Here is a 20826-nt window from a genome sequence, read left to right on the forward strand (position 1 = left end):
GAGCAAATTAATTTGTACTTATTTGCATGAAACACATTCAGTTCCCTCCCTTCGACTAAAAATAGTTTCAATTCCTATCCATTGGGCAGGTCGCCTGTCTGGGTTTTAGACGTGGACATGAAGCCCTGAGGACCCTTGATGAGCTATTGTTTTAGCCACAAAAGGACTGAAGGACACAGTATTAGAAGTGAGGAGGGAAGAACAATGAGAAACAGTTGATGAGAGTTCCAAATGGAAACAAGAGAGGAAAAGAAGCGGACAGATTTTCCTAAGAAATAATAAAAGAAACGTTTTTAGTTTCTACATTACAAGGTTCCATTGAGTGTCCTAAGTAAAAATGGGGGGGAGAAAAGGAAACTTCTCATGGAAATTAGCTGATTGCTTCCCAGCCCCCATTTCCCCTCTCTCCTTCCCGACAGTCTTTTATTTCTGATGGGGACCTGTGGTCCCCGAGAAGCAGACTTCACCCCCAGCCCTAGGGCTGGATGCTGTAGTCTATTTCATCTCTCTGGCTACAGAGATTGGTTCAAAAGTGGACAGGCTACTTATGCAGCCTCAATTGGTGACTCCCAGGTTTTCTGGGAATGCAGAGATAAACCATTTGAATGAGGAATGCTGGATCCCAAACAAGGAAGCTGGGAGCTGGTGGCAGCCAACCTGGTCCCCTGACTTGATGCTGAAAGGCTGAGTGGAGATACAGGGAGAAACCGAGCCCTTGCTGGCACCCATGTCTCTGTTACTGGAGCACGTAATTCCTTTATTGTTCAAGCTCATTTGGGCTTGCGTTTGTTTCCCTCTGTTAATGAGAATGATTTATAATTGAATCCGAGTAAAAGAAATCTCATCAAGAAATTTCAGAACAGCCAGGATGAAGCTATAGTTCTAAAACCTTCTTGCAAGAAAAAATTAAGTACATCACCTACAAGGAAACGATCAGGCTGTCAGTTTTTCAGCAAAATTTCCAGGTGGTAAAAATCGTGGAAAAATATCTCCCAAATTTCGAGGGAAAATTATTTTTATCTTAGAAATTTATGTAGTGAATCTCTTCTGAAGTGTGAAGCCATGACATTTTCAAATTTACATTTTTAAGTTCGCCTCCCACTACTCTTTCTTAAGAAGTTGCTTAAAGATGTGTTTTCAAAGAAACGAGGGGCTCGAACAAGGGAGAGGAAGACATGGGCTGGAGGCTGCACCCGGTCAACCCAATAAGGGATACAGGGATGTCCTGGGACAGCAGCTGTGCCCCAGCCTGAGGGGTGGTCTGCATGAGTGGGGGGGGCGGAGAGCCTGGGGCAGACACCTCTGCAGGGGTGGTCGCTTGTGGGAAAAGCTGACCTGATGGGGCAGATTGGAAAGAAAAGTCACCTGGAAAAGCATGCAGTTGAAAAAGTTAGGCAGATGTTTACTATAGTGAAGAAGAAAATGCTGTATAAAAATTTCATGGCACACAATCGCTATCAGGGATAATGGTAAGAACACAGACTATCGCTTAGTTATCAAAAGATGTGACGTGGCACCATTGGGAGAATGTGATATGGCTTTTGAAGAGCCCCATTCACATCATGACACAGTGAAATGCACCCTTACTGCCTATAACTTACAGATAATTATGAATAGTTAGCAAATGTTGTATTTTACAACGAAGCGGATATGAATTTTATTTTTGTTGTTTTCTTACATTTTGGAACCCTTTTTTTCTCAGGTTTCACACATAAGTGCTTGAAAATCTCATAGGTCCTAAGCAAATATCTATAGTGCCTCCTAGATAGGACATGATGGGAGCAGTGTTAGGACAACACGTCATCATCTGCTGTAAAGTGAATCAACTGGAAAAACAACGAAACTGTGATTAATGACAAAATCAACAACTTACACGTATTGAGTGCTTACCACATGCCAGGCTTGTTCCAAACACTATTTATGTGTTATTTTATTTAATGATCTCACTGACTACATGGTATTGGTATTATCGCTTCTATAGAAAATGAATGGATGGATTTTAACCTCTAGCCTAGAGCCGCCCATGCACTATTTCTCCAGAACCTGATGACATCTAAAACAGAAATCAAGAAAGAACAGAGAAGCACGGTATTTAGAAACATGACAGTCAATACCAGCAGAAAAAAAAAAAAACGAAAAAACTTAAAGTGATCATTTGAAGAGTGGGTTTGCAGGTAGGAAGTGGTAGGGAAAAAAACTGCTAATTTTCACTATAAACTTTTTGAACTGTTTGATCTTTGAATACCTGCCTGTATTAATTAACAAACTTTTTTTTTTTTTTTTTTTTTTTTTTGCGGTACGCGGGCCTCTCACTGTTGTGGCCTCTCCCGTTGCGGAGCAACAGGCTCCGGACGCGCAGGCTCAGTGGCCATGGCTCACGGACCCAGCCGCTCCGCGGCATGTGGGATCCTCCCACACCGGGGCACGAACCCGTGTCCCCTGCATCGGCAGGCGGACTCTCAACCACTGCGCCACCAGGAAAGCCCAATTAACAAACTTTTAAAAAATAAAATAAAGAACATGAAAGCAACAAATGGCATAATTCTGGCCCCAGACAAGCTTTTTCCATGTTACTTTCCACATGGAGTTGAACTTGGGTGAGCGCTTGTCAGAGTTATCACTACCTGAGTCATGGAAGCAGAAAAGAAGGCTCCAGCAGGACCACTTCAATCCCCAGGAGCAGATTCTTCTCTGCCTCACCGCACTGTGATGTTTTTCACTCAGTTTTAGACTAGAATTCAAATAGTGATGTGAGAAAGAGACACGAAGAATTTCAATAAAATATTTGTATTCTGAGTTAGTTGCATTCAGGAGCAATGCCATAGCCTGCTCTCCACTTACATATTGAAATTCCTACTGCTTTGCTCATTTGTCCAGTAGCATTTAATTGACAAACGTTAGCAGATGTGAATTTTTTCATGGTAGGTCCTGTTGGTGGAGGGAACTGCTAGGTACATATGAGCTAAATCAGAGGCAAGCAGAAACTTAGCTGGAGTGTGTGTGCGTGTGTGTGTGTGTGTGTGTGTGTGTGTGTGTGTGTGCGTGCACGTTGGGAGGGGTTTAACAGACCCTAATCTCAACTACTGAATTAATCTAATTCCTGAAAGCTTGAATCTTTGGGTCTTATTCCAATAGTTAAAATATCCTAACATAGTTGATCTTTGTACTCAGACAGTGTACAAAGTCTATTTGATCTAGACAGTGCGTTATAAGGAATTGAATTCTTTTTTTTTTTTTGCGGTACGCATGCCTCTCACTGTCGTGGCTTCTCCCGTTGCGGAGCACAGGCTCCGGACGCCCAGGCTCAGCGGCCACGGCTCACGGGCCCAGCCGCTCTGCCGCATGTGGGATCTTCCCGGACCGGGGCACGAACCCGCGTCCCCTGCATCGGCAGGCGGACTCTCAACCACTAGCGCCACCAGGGAAGCCCCTGAATTCCTTCTTTAGCTTAGTTTTGGACATTCTGTCTCATATTATAATGCAGTGCTAGAACAAAGATCTTTTGAACACTCAGTGATTGTTCATTTTTTTCCCAGGAAACTATGTCCATGTCAAGAATTTCTCCTACTGGGGCATCATCGCTCAGCGCCACTGGCAAACACATAGCTGAAGACTTACAGAGATAGAGTGCGGGTAGGGTGACAAAAATCATGATAAACCTCATTGACAATATCCTTCTTTCTGACAGAAACTTACTGAGACACAGGATCTGAAAAGATGTAAGGTTGGTGAAACTGAGAACTTTTAAGGTTTGATTCTCTTCCAGTGTAGGAAGATGAGTTATTAAATATCCCCAATGCATCCTTAAATTTTTAATGCATACAATGAACAAGGCAGACCACACAACATGGAAACAACAGAAAACTTGTCATTCCCATGCAGGAGAAAAGATGGAGTGGGCATGTACCAGGTGACAAGCCATGGGACACAGAAATGGGAAGTTGAGGAACAGGTAAGGTAAAAACATTGAGACAAATGCTAATGTTTTGTTCCAAACTTCAAAGAACGTTGTCAGTGAACTGTGTAATGATTCTCAGTCTTCTCCTGCCATCAGGGAAGTTCTGAGATGCCCAGCATCTGGTAGTCAAGCCATCAGGGTCCATGACATCATTTTTTTCCCATCAGTTGAGTAATCCAGCCGTAAGTAAAATCAAATTTTTCTTTCCTTACTTTTTATTGATTCAGTATTTTGTTTTAGTAGTCTCTGCTATTGTGTCAATAGACTCACAAATAACTCAGAATCCTTTCCACATCTATCACCAGGCTCACGGGGCTGCTGTCAGCAGAATCTTCTTTCCATCGTTTCTTGAAAACCAATGATGTGCCCAGCTCCGGGGTGATGATGGCTTTTGCCCTATTTTCCATGTTTTCTTCAAATCCTGCTGAGTAACCTTTAAGTAAAATTTCTGATAACTTGTGAATCAATTAAATCCCATTTTATTTCTCCACCTTTCAATAAGAATAAGAGTCATTGTTGTTGGAACCTTGGAATCAGCATTTGTTTGCATATTCCAAGGCTTTTTGTCTCCTGAGACATCAGGGGCCATGGCTGCCCTTGCTGCTTACAACCAGGGAGGTCAGGTGGATGATCTGTTTCAAAGTTCACTCTCACCCATTGTCTGAATGTGGCTTCCTCTCATTACCTGTAGGTGTGTGACAGGGGAAATAATACGCATACCGGTTTTCACTATTAATATAATGGGGAAATATGTTGAACCATAAAATTTTAGCTTTTCCTAAGTTGACATTCTCTTGACTTCCTCTCTACAAGGAGAAAGTGAAGTTCAGTATCACAGTGTCTGAACAGTTTTGAAGTACAATTAATATGTTTTTGTTAAATAAAGACCAAAATTTACTTAGATGTGTTCTCTCAGAAACAAAGAACTTTTAAAAAATCTAACTCCACCAACTCTTTCAAGCCATTTAGGAACTGCCAATAAATTTTTAAGGAAGAAGGAATGAAAGGAAGGAAGGAAGGAAAGAAGGAAAAGAGGGAAGGAAGGAAAGAAGGAAAAAAGGAAAGAAAGAAAAGAAAGAAAGAAAGAAGGAAAGAAAGAAGGAAAGAAAGAAAGAAAGAAAGAAAAGAAAAAGAGAGAGAGAAAGAAAGAAAGAAAAGGAATGACTCCTGTACCAGAGTTAAGTCTGGGACCTTCTAACTTGTCTCTTCAATTACGTCAGTTGAATATGCTTTTAAGAAATTCACTTTAAAAATTCAATCAGTTGGACTGCATTTTTTTTCTTCAAGTTTTAATACCATAAATTATTTTTAAAATATTAAAATGTTCACAAGACCACAGATTCAAATAGGAAAGGCAGGAAAGTACATGCCCAGTCATGAGCTACCATGGTGGTTTCCAGCTTGGAAGAGTCATAGACCAGAAACACCTTGAAAAATCTTTCAGGGGAATTGAACCAAATTACCAACTTTTGATTTTACTAAGTAAGAAAAAACAAGTGAGGAAAATTAACACACCAAACAACAAAACACATGATCTCAGAATAAGAATTTTTTAATTAAAAAAAATTTAGTTTTTAAATTAAATGAGTTTAGCTTTATGAGAAGTGCAGTGTATTTTTCTGATTTCTTTCATAAGCTCTTACTTGAGAGATGAAAACCTTATCACAAAATAGCCTGGGTAGTTTTATTACTGCGTAGAAATCACTGAGCTAAAGGGCTGACACTTCACTCAGCACCGTTTATGGAAAAGTTCAGAAAATGAAAAAAAATCTTCATTGGAAGCTCTGCTCCTTCCAGATGAATGAATAGTGTCATCGGGGACTAGAAAAGATAAAAACAGACACATCTGCTCTGCTGCCATCATCCTTAACAAATACAGAAATCTGGAAATGAAGATAAAAAAGATAGATGAACATTTCCAAAAGTATGTTGCATAAAGCACAACTTTCAGAAGCTGTTCTGTGAAAAGTGGCCAAAGACGGGTCGGTGACGTTTGGAGTTTCATGACGGATTGTGATGTATGGAAGCTCTGAGAAACTGCCATGCTGGACCAGAAAACCTGATTAATTCTGTCCAGCTACTGTCCACGTACATTTAACCTCAGAACTCCCCTTGTAAGAACTGTGAACCTGGAACACGTCACGTTCTCCAGTGTTTCACTAATCTGTGTGACACTTAGGAGAGCTTTCAGGAAATTAAGGAATTAGTCTAGGCACTGAAATTGTACCGTCTTGAATTATATCCAGTGACTTGAATCATATCCAGTCACTCATTAACTCACATTCACTGAGCAGTAACTGCAGGTAAAATAATATCCTAAACAATGTGAAGAATTAAATAATAAATGAGTAAAGTATAAGGGGTCTAACTTCAAAGATCATAATCTATAAAGAAAAATAAAACTTATTCAAGGAGCAAAATAAAGTATAAGCACATTAAATCAAGTTGAAGATAAATTATTCAGAATCACTGAAGGTTGAAAATAAAGAGGAAATAAAATTGGGTTGAAGATATACAGGTTTCTCACAGGCTTTTTTTTTCCTAAGCTAAATATTAAATAATTAATTTATTTTATAACTCTGAAAAAGTCATTTAACCCCCCCTGACCTCACTTTCCTTATCTGAAAATGAGAAAATTAAGCTAAACTTTTCCTTCCTGCTCTAAAGCCTGATGCCGGGATTCTGACAGAATTTCCCATCCGGCAGAAATGACATTTGAAGAAAGATAGGGATTTTCTTTTATCAAAACAAGTAGATAGTTCTTCTGTCACCCATATTCAGATCCCTGGAGATGATTCCAGAGGAAAAGTTCCATATGGCAGTTGTGGAAAGCAATGCACTTGACAAATAGCTCCCAGAGCAATTTAAGGGCAAGGAGGGCGTGCCTCTAATTCATGCCCCACACCAGGGCCACATTAATCTTCCTACAAGACAGGTTGGGCACACTGGACCTTGCCCAAAACACTTTAATAGTTTTCCACGGCACACAGCTACTCATTTCAAACTGCCTTGAACGTATGTCCCAAGATTCCATTCTTAATTACAAATTATTGGGTTGCAAAGAAAACAATGTTCATGGGCTACTTTATGCAAAAGAGAAATATATTAAAAGAAGCGGGGATACTCTTGAAACACAGGGCAGTAAGTACAGCTGGATTTGCTAAGGGCTTCACTAAGGAAGGGAATCATACAGAATCAAGATACTTACGTATTTATTTTTATCGGGATAGAATCCTAGTACCACAAAGTTCACCACTTTGGAGTTTACATTTCAGTGGTTTTTCATATATTCACAAGGTTGTACAACCAGCACCATTGTCTGATTCCAGGACATTTTCAGCACCCAAAGAGACCCACACTCCTTACTGTCACTCCCTACTCACCTATCCACCCTCCTGTAGCAAAAAATACTTTATTTACTATCTCCATGGATTTTCCTATTCTGAATATTTTTAAAAAATGGAATAACATAATAGGAGGCCTTCTGTGTCTGCCTTCTTACAGTTAGAAAGTGTTTTCAGGGTGGATCCACATTGTAGCATGTATCAGGACTTCATTTCTTTTATGGTTGAATAATATTCAATTGTGTTGTCATGCCATGTTTTGTTTCTCTCTCCATCAGTTGATAGACATTTAGACTGTTTCCATTTTTTTGGCTATTCCGAATAATGCTGCTATAAGCATTCATTTACAAGCTACTACATAAACATATGTCTTCATGGGTATATGCCTTGGAGTGGCATATGCCTAGGAGTGAAATTGCTGGATCATGTGGTATCGGGGATTGAATTTTGTTTACCTCCCCACACCGAATTCATATGTCGAAATTGTAACCCTCATGCAACCTCATTTGGAAATAGGGTCCTTGCAGGTGTGACTAGTTAAGATAAAGTCATCTTCATTGGAGTAGGCCTGGCGTCCTTATAAAATGGGGATATTTGGACACAGACACACTACATGAACAAAAAGGCAAAGATTGCAGGGATGTGTCTACAAACCAAGGACCACCAACCATGGCAACAAACACCAGAAGCCTGGAGAGAGGCAGGGAACAGATCCTCCCCCAGAACCCTAGGCAGGAACCAACTCTGTGGACGCCTTTGTCTCACACCTCCGGCCTCCACAACTGTAAGACTATACAATTCTGTTGTTGCAGGACATAATACTTTGTTCTGGTAGCCCTGGGAAATTAATTCATATGGTAATTCTACGTTTGATTTTTGAGGAACTGTCTAAGTGTTTTTCCAAAGTGAGCCATAACTACTGAGCCTGCGCTCTAGGGCCCACGAGTCACAACTACTGAAGCCCGCGCGCCACAACTACTGAAGCCGGCATGCCTAGAGCCCGTGCTCTGCAACAAGAGAAGCCACCGCAATGAGAAGCCCACACACCGCAATGAAGAGTAGCCCCTGCTTGCTGCAACTAGAGAAAAGCCCATGAGAAACAACAAAGACCCAATGCAGCCAAAAATAAATATAAATAAATAAATAGATAAATAAATAAATAAAAAAGAAAGAAAGAATGCCAGCAGTTTACTTGCTCTGTGCCAGACCCTGTGCTCATTTAATACTTTTTCTGGATTATCTCATTTGGTCTTCCCAGTACCTAGTAAGGTAGGAAATACTGCGATGTCCATTTTATAGATGAGGAGGTTGAAGCCCAGAGAGGTTAAGTAACTTGCCCAAAGCCACAGAGATAACAAGCAGCAGATAGCACATAAAAACCCATCTGCTCACACTTTTTTTTTTTTTTTTTTTTTTTGCGGTACGCGGGGCTCTCACTGTTGTGGCCTCTCCCGTTGCGGAGCACAGGCCGGACGCGCAGGCTCAGCGGCCATGGCTCACGGGCCCAGCCGCTCCGTGACATGTGGGATCTTCCCGGACCGGGGCACGAACCTGTGTCCCCTGCATTGGCAGGCGGACTCTCAACCACTGCGCCACCAGGGAAGCCCTGTTCTTCATTTTTTATTATCTGGTTGTTTGTTTTCCTTGTTAATATCGTCACGTATTAATGACTTTTTATTATTCAGTGGGTGCTAATCCATTACTATAATTGCTTATTTTTATGTTCAAATTGTTACGTTCAACACAAACCCGTTCATGTTAGTACCTGTGACCTTGTGACCTTGTGACCTATGACCTCCTCCCACTATTCTTTCAGCATTTCTCCATTTTCTGGAGCAATAAGATGTCCCAGGATCATCTCAGAATTTCCCTGTCCCAACTATGGCCTCATTTATCTAAGGAAACCTTTTTCATTTTACTGGGGAATGATATTTAGAAATCAAGATCTGGGTGTTTATCGGACATTTATGTATCTTCCTTTGTGAGTTTTCTATTCAATATTTCATATTTGATGGTATAGTTTTCTCTGTTTTCTACTTTGAATTGTCTCCAAAAGTGAATTAATTAAACTCAACCCGAAAGTTGGATGAGGTGAAAATTCCTAAAGGAAATAATTGTTCTTCCCTAAAGAAAACTCCAAAAGTCAAATACGTACAAGTTTTTCATAAAACATGATATTACAGAGGGGTATAATATTCATACCTGTTCTACTTTCATTATTGAAGGGTCACGTCCTTCATCCTTGCCCTTTTCCTCAATCAACCTTAATGTATTCTCATGGATTAAATTGCCAATCTAATATCCAAAAAGTATTGAACAAATTAGAATAATTATTGGCTAATTATCATATCTATTTTTAAATGAATTATATCCTTTCTAAGAAATGTCACAATACTTCTACATGCAACACATTCTTGGAATAACACATTAAATCTAAGAAAATCTATGTCAGTCATCTAACTCGGGATACACAATCTTTTGTCCAAATTCTTACAGACGGGCCCCACTGATGCCTAACCTTCCCAGTGAAAGTGAGCACTTGTTTGAACCGCTTGTTTTCTCCCAGTGGGTGTGTGTCCTCAGCTCCCCGCTGGGCCCCCCACTGATGCCAGGGACGGGAAGCTGAGGGTTGACTCAGAAAACACTCTTTCCAGCTACGGGATTGAGGCAGCCGCTCGGCCACTCAGTGGGGCCCGCTGACGCCAGGGGAGGACGGCGTTGGGGGGGGGGGGCTGGGGGGGTTCAGGGCAGCCTCATCGAGTCCCAGCCCTCACAACTTGCCCCCGCCAACCCTCCCCCTGCTGGTGCCGTGAAGATGAGCGGGTGCCGTGAAGGTGAGCGGGTTCCGCCTCCCTCTGGGCGTCCCTGGCTGTAAGTGGAGGGATGGAGGGGAGTGCTGAGTAGCCTGAGTGCCTTCGGGTGTTAAATCTTCCGGCTGCTCGGTGAGGGGCAGGGCGAGGCTCAGCTCACAGGGGGATCCTGCCTCTGAGGGGAGGGGCTTCAGAGAGCAGCTGCTTGCACAGTGGGTGGGAGGTGGGACAGAAGACCTGAAGAGACATTTTTCCAAAGAAGATAGCCAGACAGTAAACAGGCACGTGAAAAGATGCAAAACCCCAGTGAGCTATTGCCTCTCACCCGTCAGAATGGCCATCATCAAAGAGTCTGCAAATAACAAATGTTGGCCAGGATGTGGAGAAAAGGGAACTCTTGTTCACTGTTGGTGGGAGTGTAAATTGGTGCAGCCACTATGGAAAACGTTATAGAGGTTCCTCTAAAAATTAAAAATAGGACTACTATATGATCCAGCAATTCCACTCCTGGGAATATACGGGGAAAAAATGAAAACACTAATTTGAAAAGATACATGCGCCCCGATGTTCATAGCAGCATTGTTTGCAGTAGTCAATATAGGCAAGCTACCCACGTCCACCGACAGAGGAATGGATGAAGAAGATGTGGTACATATGTACAATGCGATATTACTCAGCCATGAAAACCACAAAATTCTGCCATTTGCAGCAATGTGGATGGACCTAGAGATTATTATGCTTAGTGAAATAAGTCAGACAGAGAAAGACGAATACGGTGTGATATCCCTTATATGTGGAATCTAAAAAATAAAACAGAAATAGACTCACAGACATAGAGAAGAAACGAGTGGTTACCAGTTGGGAGAGGGAAAGGGGCAGGGGCAAGATAGGGGTAGGGGATGAAGAGATACAAACTACTATGTATAAAATAGGTAAGCAACCAGGATATATTGTACAGCACAGGGAATCATAGCCATTATCCTGTAATAACATATAATGGAGTATAATCTATACAAATACTGAATCACCATTCTGTACACCTGAAGCTAATATAATATTGTAAAGCAACTATACTTCAATTTGTAAAAAGTCAGTGCTAAGTAGATACTGTGGGACTCCTTGAATGTAAAGTAGGAAAGCAGGTGGACCAGGCTGTTGATAGAGGTCAGTGGTGGTTACTGTGGGGAGGGTAGTGACTGCTAGAGCTCACGGGGACTCCTGGGACACAGCTGTGTCCTGTGCCTGGGTGCTGGTTACACAGACATGCTCACTGATACAATGAATATTATCCTCCAATAGAAAGTTTAAAGAATAGTTTACTGGAGGAAAGCTGCGTACAAGAAAGAAGTGGGATCTTGAGAAAATGACATCATCTTTCTCGGAAACAGTAAGAACGTTCTCCTTTATAGTTTGAAATTGCACTGAACTCTTTAATTCCATATTTAAGATTTTCTCACCCTCTCCCCAAAATCCTACTTTGAATACATTATAAAAACACAAATGGTAGCTATAGATGCTAATTTTCAGCTCTAAATGCCATTTATAAAATATGTTCTTCATTATTTTAAGAAAAGGAATTATAATCCATCTTTACTATTTCATCCCCCACTTGAAAGACAAAAATCTTGTCAAGGTTTAAAAAAAGGGGGGTTTTCTTTACCCTGACATTACCATTATAATGTATTTATAACTCAGCACAATTTCTATCCTGAAAATAGGGAAAATGCAAATGCACTAAGATGCTGAAAATTCAAAATCATCAAAATATGACCTCAGCATGACCAGGGCAGAGAAGGAAGGAAAGGCACCGTCCTGATCTCAGGATTATTCTGATAATCCAGCATTCAGTGTCTTCTTCATGTAGTCAACTTTCCCCAATATAAGTTGTTCTAGCTCTGGCACTGCTGTTTCCCAGGCAATTGCTTTGAAAGCAGAACACATTCTTACGCTACGTAAGTGTGCATGCCTTGGTGCTGAATATCATTTCTTATTCTAAGACTAGAGTATTAAAAATAAATATTTGCAGCCCCCATGATAATAAAATAAACACACTCCAATGAGAATGTAAGAGCAAAAGAAGAAAAACATTTAAATGCTGAAATTATTTTAAAAAGAAAGAAAGAAAGAAAACTCAAGCAACTGTTTGGCCTTTTAGAACTCATTGGCTTGAATTATTTGCTTATTAGGAATTTTGTTGTTGTTGGGTTTTTTTCCCTTAAATTAATAGTATCTAGTTAGATAAGCAAACCTATCCTTTTTTGCTTAGATGGACCCCAGTTTGTATAACAGCATAGAAATTTATTAATTAATGTTCTACTAATGCAAATAAATGTCCTTCACACACAGCAGACAAATAAAATCACCAGCAAAATCATGGTTTAATTATTTCCTCAATAGCAACTTGAAATCAACACATCAACCTAATACCCACTGCCAAGACTTAATTCCCATCATATTCACTTGCTTTTATGTGGTTTCAACCAGTCAGAAGATGGAGAAGAGAGAATACATTTCATTCATATTATAATAACAACTTTAAAAAATTACAGATTTAGTGTTTCAAAGGGAGCAAAACAAGGAAAAGGCAATGAATAAAGAGGACAAGCCCTGGTGTGTTTCATAGCTCTGGCATCCACTTCCAGGGCGGAGGAAAATAGAATCAACCATCTTATCCCCGCTGGCTCCAGCTTCACCTCCAGGATAAATCAAACAGCTGAGCATATGTCCACGAATCCAGGCTCTCGGGTTATTTTCCTGATTTGGTCACCAGTTGACGTGATCTTGCAAAGCCTACTTCCTTTTCCTAAGCACAGGTGGTTTTAGAAACAGGTGCCTCTTTTGCGTAGCGGACAATCAGTAAATGATGCTTTTTATAGAAAAGGCGCATTCCATTAAATTGTTCATAACGCATGTTTCCTCAAAACAAATCATATTTTTCTTACGGACCTTCCTGAGGCCGTTATATTCCTATAAAGAAACTATAAATTCCCCAGACACAACATTCAGATTCAGATTCTATTTACGTCTATTGGCTGAGCAATGAAAAAATGTCTGGCGGTATTTTAGGAATGTTCACATACTTCATGAAATTTAATCCTTACAACAGTTATGAAATTTATTTTTTTAATGACAAAAATAAAGCAGTTACTATTTTTTTTCTTTTTTTGTTTTAAACAAATAAGGAGGACTTCCCTGGTGGCGCAGTGGTTAAGAGACACAGGTTCTAGCCCTAGTCCGGGAAGATCCCACATGCGGGGGAGCAACTAAGCCTGTGCGCCACAACTACTGAGCCTGCGCTCTAGAGCCTGCGAGCCACAGCTACTGAGCCCACGTGCCACAACTACTGAGCCCACGTGCCACAACTACTGAAGCCCGCTCACCTAGAGCCTGTGCTCCGCAACAAGAGAAGCCACTGCAAAGAGAAGCCCACGCACCACAACAGAGAGTAGCCCCCGCTCGCCGCAACTAGAGAAAGCCCGCACGCAGCAACGAAGACCCAACGCAGCCAAAAATAAATAAATAAATAAATTTATAAAAACAAAAAATATATAAGGATTTGGGGACTCAGAGCGGTTAAGTGACTTATGAGGTGATAGATCTACGAAATGGTTACACTAGGATTGAAAACTGGGCTCCTTCCTGCATGTTTTCTATGTAATAAACCATTACTGAGAAAAGAGGCGACGACCTCCCAGCAGACTCCCTGCAGGCCCCCAGAAGCCTGGCCTGGCTGCAGTTTTATTTTCACAGCCTTTCACTGACTGTGTGTGGCTTCTGTGGCACTGACTTGCCCCCAGCCCTCATATCCTGTCACCTGGACCAGAGAAATGGTATCTCTGTCAAAGCACCCAGGGACATAACAGCTGCTGAGCCAGGAACGTACCTCATTTGTGTGCCCACAATTCCTAAAGAGCTGAGCCGTGGTATTGACCTGCTAGGAGGCACTTGCCTGGAATAAGCGTTTCTTCATTTATTCAGTAAATACTTCATTTTAAGGAATTACACGAGCGTGGCAGGCACTGCATTAGACCCTGGGAATAAAGCAGAGCCCCCCAGTAACAGTCTAAGTAGGAGACAGACATGTCCACAGTCACAGTTGCTCTGGCTATGTCCCAGGATGTGTGAGGATCCGTCCAGGGGCAGAGGGGGCTGCACTGGGCATCCTGGTCAGTCCAGAGAGACTCTTCAGAAATGTCCCTGAGGTTCCAGTGCAGTGAGGGCTCACTGCACTGGAGATCTGTAACTTTGAAAAATTAATTAATGTTGTATACCACCTTACCATTTTACATTAAGAAACGAAGTATACGACCATTCTCCAGAAGGGCTAATCAGACAAATGGCAGGCCAAGTGCCACACTGAACACACTTCCCAATGTCTTGTGGATGGCTTGTTCGCTCCTCGACAAAAAGGGCTGAAGACCAGCAGACTTTATCAAGATTTCTTGGAGTTGATAAATCCCCCAAAATCTCTGTATAAGAACATCTGAGGCTTCAAGTTCATCAACATTAGACGTTAGCAACTTCATCAAAATACCTTTATAATGATGTTTAACCTACAGTCACATGAATAAGCTTTATTTCCTTGTAAGCTGAAATGATTACACGTATTAATGCGTACAGGTGTTGCTAATCTACCTGAGTTCCTTTTGTATGTGGCCTGTTTCCCAAATCGTGCAAACTTACCATTTACCTGAGTTCCTTTTGTATGTGGCCTGTTTCCCAAATCGTGCAAACTTACCATTTTTGTCTGCATTCTCTCCAGGTTTCTCTTTAATGCCTAGATACCGATGCTCTTCAAAGAGATGGGGAAATAGGTGAAGAGGCAACAGGGGAGAAGACTTAGGCACTTTAACTTGGGGGTTCTCATTTACAACAGCTAAGACAGCCCTTTCATTTAGGGACTCCGTGGGTTTTAGCGCAGAAAAGCCTAATCACAGGAACTCAGACATCAGCAGAGTCTGGGAGCCCAGACAGAAACAATGACAGGCTGGATATAAAGTCTAGTGTTTTGACTTTTAAGTTCACGTAGCCTGATCCTCTTAGAAAGAGCTTGGGCAGAGCGCTGATCAGATGCCCCATGGGCTGTGCTACAGTCAGGGACCACAGGACCCTAGCTGGCAAAGAAAAAGAAGAACCAAGGAAGAGCAATGCTGTCTTCAGACCACGGTGTTTCTGACAGGATCCTGCGGTGACAGCAGTGCCCCTCAGCTCCTGCTGCTCACACAGCTGCGAGAAAAGGGAGGAACAGTCCCAACGCACGGACAGCGTCTGATGTGTCTGTAATGCTGTGTAGTGTTCGGGTTCTCAAATACAACTTTCACAAAATTGGGGGAAATGCTGGCGTGTCCGGGGGGAACTAGCTGGAGGCAGGGAGCTCAGGTGATCCCCGTGGTCACAATGTTGCTTTGATCAGCAATGTTCCTAAAAAAGTTCACAGGCCAGTTTGGTTCTTTCAGAAGAGTATTACGTGACGCTGTAGGAAAATCTAAACATTCGGATGATACAAAGAGACTCAGGAATTTTGTGTGATCTATGAAAGAATAAAGGCGAATTTTTAGCTGATTTTATGAAGTCTGCTTGTAAAATAACAAAACGGGGAAACAGAAGAAGGAACAGAGCGAGGACAGGCTGTGGTCTGTCAATGTCTCCCTTATAAATTCCTAGAGGGAAGGTCAGGGCCGAGGGCACGGTGGGCCCTGGGGGCACAGATGTAACTGGGGCCGGGTGTGGATGGGGAGGGAGAGAAATGGGAGGGAAGGGGGAGAGAAGGCACTGACCACATGGGGCAGGAGATGGGTCTGGGAGTGCATAAGACCAGAATAAAGAATAAAGCAAGAGGGTTTCCCTGGTGGCGCAGTGGTTGAGAGTCCGCCTGCCGATGCAGGGGATGCGGGTTTGTGCCCCGGTCCGGGAAGATCCCACGTGCCGCGGAGCGGCTGGGCCCATGAGCCATGGCCGCTAAGCCTGCGCGTCTGGAGCCTGTGCTCCGCAACGGGAGAGGCCACAACAGTGAGAGGCCCGCGTACCACAAAAAAAAAAAAAAAAAAAAAAGAATAAAGCAAGAAAAAACAAACACGTAACTGCACGTAACACGACATCATATCAAAGTCAGTGAGGAAAGGATTAAGGATTCATAGAGTATCTTAATGACATAGTATAGAAATGGAGGTATTTTAAAGCCAAACCATGAGCAAGTATAGGAATATAATTAATATAATTACCTTCCTGGATAAAGAAGAGGACCAGTAGGAAGTGGGAAAGATGGCTTGGAGCCAATAGCTAGTTTATGTCCAAAAAGAGTCAGAGTGAGGTAAAGACTTCTTTTTCTGTATCAGCCAGATCATATTACCCCATGTAAGATCATAATCTCATTCTCTGCAATGTCCCAGATCCCGGAACGAAGTTGCAAGTTCAAATGAACAAACAAACACAATCCCTATTTGGATTTGCAGACACTGGGGTGGGAGCCCGTCCACTCACAGCAGCGGGATGGGAGGGAGTCCTCGTCTGAGCCCTGGTGCCTGGTGACAGGTGGGCTTGAGTGGCACTGGCAGCAAGCTTTTCACGGCTGTGAACTTGCTCAGGTTTCCAAAGCTCAGGTGTGCAGGAGGGAGGGGTTGAGCGAGGCACTGGGTCCTTCTATAAGGGAGCCTCAGTCTCCCCGTCCTGAAGCTGAGAGGGTTGACCTCTGTTATCTCTAAGATCTAAACCTCCAAGAGTGAATTTGCATCATTACACCTGTTTGTTTTATTTTTTATTTTGTTTTAGTTTTGGCCACACCTCGCAGCTTGTGGAATCTTAGTTCCCTGACCAGGGATCGAACCTGGGCCCTCAGCAGCAAGAGTGCAGAGTCTTAACCACTGGACCACCAGGGAATTCTCTCATTACACCTGTTTAATAACCCATGGACTGTCTCTAAGGGCTCAGTGGCTCAATTCAATTAAAGTGAGTCCTTGTCAAGCTACTACATGTAAAGGCAAAATAGTAAGAAATGATGTTGCATTGCTACTGATGGGCTCTTACAACCTCCTGGGCTGTGTGTGTGTGTGTGTGTGTGTGTGTGTGTGTGTGTGTGCGCGCGCGTGTGCGTGTGTGTGTGTGTGTGTGTATTTGCTATGGTCAACGTTCCTCTTTTAGTAGTATTTGTTAAGTATTCTATTTTTTTGGTGATATTGAGCATAATAAGCTAATATGTTTTCCTTTACATGTTAATACTATTTATCAGCTTCTTTAGAGATGCTTATTTAATGTATATTAATCCCCAAAGAAGGCAACTTATTCATACCCGGGAGGCATTATTTTAGAAAGTATATATTGTCAGATAAATTGGGTTAAGTTTTGCCACGGTCAAGCAGAGGGAGCAAGTTTCTCAGCCACTGAAAGCCTCGTGCCGAAGCCAGAACCCAAGGAGCTACGTACCTGCTTTACTTCAGTGTGTGGTTAACGAGGGCAGCTTTGGCAGAGAATTAGGGCGGAATCCATCCCAATTCCCAGAGTAAAACATCAGAATTAGGTTTTTATATATTTTTCCAGCTATGTTTATGCACATAGAAGCATTTACCCAAAGAACTTTTATATACACTATTCTATATCCTTGCTTTTTATCAGGTAATAATATCCCATCAACACCACATATATTTATTACATAAATTTCAGCTGCTGTGAATACAAACCCACAGTCCCCTATTCTGCATCCTTAGGGTCAGATGTATTTCAGTAGTCACAATTTTTCAAAGTTTGGAAAGATAATACTTTTTATAATAAATTCCCAGAAAGGTCTGGGGAGGCACTTCTTTTTCAACCACACTGATATTTCTGCAGTGTAACAAATGAATATTCACACCGACTGGAATGAAGAAGATCTATCAACGACACAGAACAGATTCACCAACAAATATGTACACTGCAAACTCTTTTTAAAACGTCAGTGTCCAGAACGTTGGGATTTTTGAATTGCTGACATAGATGGGTATCACATTACTTGGAGCCACTGGATTTATTATCCATTTTCCTATGGATGGAACTCAGGTTATTTTAGGGATTTTATTATTAAATACGGGATTGAAATGAACATTTTAAAAAATGCATCTTTGGAGAAATACGAGGATATATCCTTAGGATGAAGTTCCGGAAGTAGAATTGATATTGAAGATGAAAGTCAATTGACATGTGATTTTACATTTTGGTAAATATCGCCAAATTCCCTTCCAAGGAAGTTGCACCAATATAATGGTCTCACTAGCAGTATATGAAAGAGTCTGTTTCCTTGTACTCCTCCTGCATCAGATATCTGGGCTACTGTAACAAAGTACCACGACCTGGGTGGCTTATGTGGTATGAATGCCTTGCCTCACAGCCCCAGAGCGTAGAAGTATGAGATCAGCGTTGGCAGGGCTGGTTCTGTCTGATGGCTATGACGGACAGTCTGTTCCAGACTCCACTCCCAGCTCCAGTAACCTGGGACATTCCTTGGCTTGTAGACGGCTGTCTTCTCCCTGTGTTTTCCCCTTACATGTCTCTTTGCCCACATTTCCCCCTTTTAAAAGAATGCCAGTCCCACTGGACTAGGGTCCACCCTAGTGACCTCATCTTACCTTGATCGTCTGCAGGGACCTGTTTCCAAATAAAGTCACATTCGCAGGTCCTGGGGGTTAGGGCTTCACCGTGTGGTGGGGACTCAATGCAGCCATAACAGCTCCCAACAGGGACTATTATGAAACTTTCCCAACATGGTAAGTAAAAATTAGCATCTCATGATTTCAGTTTCCATTTCAAGTTGGATTGGAGTATTTTATTTAATTTTGTAAACTTTTTATTTTGAAATGAACGTAGGTACACAGGAGGTTGCAGAAATAGTTTGTGGAGTCCTGTAAGTCCTTCACCTAGCTTCCTCCAAAAGTGACATCTTCTAGAACTGCAGTATAGTATTAAACCCAGGAAATGGACGTTGGCATAATGCTGTGGACGAGACTACAGATCCTACACTGTTCTCATCAGTTTTCACACGTACTGTGTGTGTGTGGTAGGTACGGGTTACTGTTCTATTCCATCCTGTGCTTGGATCTCGTGTGCAGATCTGTGCATCCATCCCTACAACCAAGGCAGAGAAGCTTGCCATCCTACCCCCTTGATCACATCCTCCACCGCACCCCATCCCTGCCCTCGCAGCAACACTGATCCACTCTCCACCTCCAGTTCTGCCATTACAAGGATCTTATAACAATGGTATCATTCAACATGTAACCTTTAGAGATCAGCTTTTCACTCAGCATAATGAATGCCCTTATGTTGTGTGATACAGTGGTGCCTAATACATGCATCAACCTATTTGCCCCTTCTTATTGCCAAGTAATATCCTGCTGAATTGTTTTTTTAAAAACATTTTTAAAAATTTATTTATTTGGTTGCCTTGGGTCTTAGTCACAGCAGGTGGGTTCCTTAGTTGAGGCTCACAGGCTCCTTAGTTGTGGCATGTGAACTCTTAGTTGCAGCATGCATGTGGGATCTAGTTCCCGGACCAGGGATCGAACCCCAGCACCCTGCATCAGAAGCCCGGAGTTTAACCACTGTGCCAACCAGGGAAGTCCCTCTGTTGAATTATTTTTAATATTAGTAATCGGTGATGTTTATTTTTTTGTTAATTGCCTATAAATACTTTTGCCAATTTAAAAAAGCTGTTGTCTTTCTTTCTGTTGTTGGCTTTGTCTTGCTTTATTAGTTTTTTTTTTCCATTTAGAATTTTCTTTATCATATCAATTTATCAATCATTTATTTTGTGGGTCCTTGGTTTTCTGTCACCCACAGTAAGGGCTCCCATTCAAAACTTGTTGCATTTAACAAAAATGTTAAAATCTCAAATCTGTTTAGAATTACTCTGTGTGTGCTTAAGGAGTGAGGTAGGGATCTAGGTACCTGTGTGTCTTAAATGTCTATTTTCTACAGATGATTTTGTGCAAACTTTTTGTCCATCTCTGTATATATGTGCATTTGGGTGCCTACACCTGCTTGAAAAGCATGTCGTTTGTGAACCCCAGGTTAATTATGACATAAAACTTACTCAACTGCTAAGGATCACCTACTAGTTTATAGGAAAATTGTCCAGGATTCCAGATCTACGTGAAAAATGGGAATTTGGGCAGGTGTGTGTAGACGTTAAGAAACTATAAAAAGTATTAACTTGCAAATACAGGGTGTAGGCTTTTCAGATGACGCAAGTGTATAGGTTTTCAGCCAGATTCCCAAGGTCAATACACCTACATCTATCATCGTATTTTTTTTTACAAAAAGTCCTCCCTAACCTTAAGACTAGCAGTACAGGTAGGGCAGGATACAGGGTGCAACCTCAGTAGAGCTTTCCCACTGATGGGAGGGCGGGTCCCGCGGCTAGAGCTATTCTTCCACTTGGAGACACAGTGACCTACCTGGTCTAGTCCTCGTGCAGGGGTTTGGCCTGTAGCATCATGACCACAGTGAGTGCCCAGCAAAGACAATACAGCCAGTGGATGAGGCTCCAGCCCTCAGCTGGCCTTGGTGATGAGCTGCTGGTGATTTTCCTCTATGCTGTTCTCACGCCCAGACGATATTCCTGTAGAGAACATGTAATCTCCAGTGATGAGGATAAAGGAGAGTGGAGAGAGCCCCATACCATGCAAATAATGACTTTCTCCCACAAAAATCTCTGAAGACCCCACAGACTCATGGGCCTCAGAGCTGG

At 42.0% G+C, this 20826-nt stretch overlaps 1 non-coding gene across 1 annotated transcript; it reads right to left on the minus strand.

The window, feature by feature from the left end:
- Positions 1-16914: 16914 nt before the first annotated feature.
- Positions 16915-16987, minus strand: TRNAK-CUU. The gene has a single exon. It is a non-coding gene; the product is annotated as a tRNA-Lys (tRNA).
- Positions 16988-20826: the final 3839 nt, after the last annotated feature.

Source organism: Phocoena sinus, chromosome 13, assembly GCF_008692025.1.
Source record: "Phocoena sinus isolate mPhoSin1 chromosome 13, mPhoSin1.pri, whole genome shotgun sequence".
NCBI classification, from domain to species: Eukaryota; Metazoa; Chordata; class Mammalia; order Artiodactyla; family Phocoenidae; genus Phocoena; species Phocoena sinus.